Raw genomic sequence first — 3,203 nt, forward strand, 5'->3', positions numbered from 1 at the left:
AAACTTTGAAGAAACAGATTGAAGATCACATGAGAAGATGGAATGATCTTCCTTGCTAATGGATTGGGAGAATTAACATAGTAAAAATGGCCATCCTACCAAAAGCAATCTACAGATTCAATGCAATCCCCATCAAAATACCTACACAATTTTTTAAAGACATTGAAAGTTCAATTCTGAACTTCATATGGAAAAACAAAAAACCCAGAATAGCTAAAACAATCTTGTACAATAAAAGGTGCTCTGGAGGAATCTCCATACCTGATCTCAAACTGTACTATAAAGCAATAGTAATTAAAACAGCATGGTACTGGCACAGAAACAGGCTGGTTGATCAGTGGAATCAAATCGAAGACCCAGATATGAATCCATACACATATGGTCACTTGATTTTTGACAAAGAAGCCAAATCCATTCAATGGAAAAAGGACAGCATCTTCAAGAAATGGTGCTGGTCTAACTGGAGGTCTATGTGTAAAAAGAAATGCAACTGGACCTATATTTGTCACCTTGCACAAAACTCAAATCCAAGTGGATTAAAGACCTCAACATAAAACTAGAGACACTAAGTCACTTAGAAGAAAAAGTTGGGAAGAGCCTGGAACATATTGGCACAGGAGACAACTTCCTGAACAGAACACCAACAGTCCAGGCCTTCATGTCAACAATTAATAAATGGGACCTCATGAGGCTGAGAAGCTTCTGTAAGGCAGGAGACACTGTCAAGAGAACAAAGCAACAGCCTACAGACTGGGAAAAGATCTTCACCAACCCTACATCTGACAAAGGTCTAATATCCAAAATATATAAAGAACTCAGGAAATTAAACACCAGCAAACCAAATAACCCAATTGAGAAATGGGGCTTAGAACTAAACAGAGAATTCTCAACAGAAGCATATCAAATGGCTGAGAAAAACTTAAAGAAATGCTCAACCTCCTTAGTCGTCAGGGAAATGCAAATCAAAACAACTCTGAGATTCCATCTTACACCCATCAGAATGGCTATGATCAAAAATTCAAGTGACACCACATGCTGGCGAGGATGTGGGGAGAGAGGAACACTTCTTCAAGCTGGTGGGAAAGCAAACTAGTACAACCACTTTGGAAATCTATCTGGTGCTATCTCAGAAAAAGGGGAATAGGGCTTCCTCAAGACCCAGCTATTCCACTCCTTGGAGTATACCCAGAAGATGCTCCAGCACACAACAAGAAACTTCGCTCAACCATGTTCATAACAGCCTTATTCATAATAGCCAGAACATGGAAACAGCCTAAGTGTCCCTCAGTAGAAGAGTGGATAAAAAAACTGTGGTACATATACACTATGGAATACTACTCAGCTATTAAAAACAAGGAATTCCTGAAATTTGTGGATAAATGGATTGAGCTAGAAATGATCATAATGAGTGAGTTAACCCAGAAGCAGAAAGAATCAAATGGTATATACTCATTTATATCTGCATACTAGCCCAAGGGGCATGTCCCACGAAAGCCTTCACTTACCAGGAAACTGGGACAGAGGGGAGGACATCCTACTGGGACTCTAGATGAGAGAAGCATGGGAGAATAGCAAAGTAGAAGGATCCAGAGGGTCCTAGAAACCTACAAGTAGAACATTATGATAGGCAGATTTGGGCCCAGGGTGGTAAACTTTAAACCCCTACCGAGATCTAGCCAATAGACAAAACATTCTCCACAGTTGAGTGGAGAGTGGGGTATGACTTTCACACAAACTCTGGTGCCTCACATTTGACCAAGTCCCCTGGAGGGGCAGACCTGGTGGCACTCAGAAGGAGGATAGCAGGTTACCAAAAAGAGACTTGATACCCTATGAGCATATAAGGTGGAGGAAATCCCCCTCAGGAACAGTCATAGGGGAGGGGAATAAGGGGAAAATGGGAGGGAGGGAAGAATGGGAGGATACAAGGGATGGGATAATCATTGAGATGTAACAAGAATAAATTAATAAAAAATTAAAAAACAATAGAGTAAGGATAGCAGTGTGACATAGCCCATGGTACATAATGTTATCAAAATAAATTGCAAAATAAGTGAAAAAGGAAAGCAAAAGTGGAGAAATGAAGTACTCACAGCAATCCTAACACTTGCAAGGCTTGAATTACCACTGTAATCTAGGCGTTGGACTCTAGACTGTGCTAGTCTTCTGAGTGCTGGGGTTACAGATGTGTGCATCAATGCTCAGCTTTAAATTAAAAAAAAAAAACAACTTTAATTAGTTAACAAGTATTGTACGGCTTTGAAGACTAAGGCCTCTGTAGGTATCTCGGACAATAATCTTGATTCATCACAAAATAAGCCTAAAATTTACTTTGAAATGATATATTTGAATAAAACAAAATGATTAATAATAGGGTGCATATAATGTGACAGGTATATTAAATATTTAGGGCAACAAATAACTGTATTAATTAATGTTTATAAGCCACAATTAATTAGGTTGCTAGTTATGAATTACACTTCATATTTGCATGAGAATTAGACTGCTAAATAAGTATCACTTCTAGCTATAATCTTTTAGGAAACACCAGATTATATTATCTTTTGTCCCCTCATAGAAAAGGTGTTAATTTTGAATAAAAATGTCTGCATGTGAAAGCTGGCCTCAAACTTGGGAGCAATGCACCTGAGGCGGCTGTTATGTATGATCAACACAGATGAGCCTCCGTGAATATTTATATGAAAATATACATAGCTTTTAATAATGAAACAACAAAAATGCTGAATAAAGTTTTGGCTATTAGCCAGTTTTTTAACAGATGCTCAAAACCATATCAAAATTAATTGGGACTAATGAAGACAATTATATTCATCGTTTGAGTCATCTAGACCTTCTTAAACAACATAGAAAATAGATATGTTTCTGGCAGTGCTAAGAATATATAAATACTTTTAAAAAACATTGGAAAAAGAAATACTGAACTCTTAAAACTGTTGCAAATTAGCATTTTTACATCATTTTTCTCCATCTGGAATATTCTTAAATAAACTATTGTCTTGATATTTTATGAACACTGGTCAATAACCAACCAATTACCTGTCGTGGGACTCCATAATCTTCTGTAACTGCCTCCGGCCTCTAGTCATTCACATTTTAATGCTGTATTAGCAGCTATTAATCTCATTAGATACACCTACATTTTAATAATTCAATAAATTCCTTTTCCAATCTTCCAACATCCT

The sequence above is a fragment of the Acomys russatus genome, chromosome 31 (assembly GCF_903995435.1).
Source record: "Acomys russatus chromosome 31, mAcoRus1.1, whole genome shotgun sequence".
Lineage (NCBI taxonomy): Eukaryota > Metazoa > Chordata > Mammalia > Rodentia > Muridae > Acomys > Acomys russatus.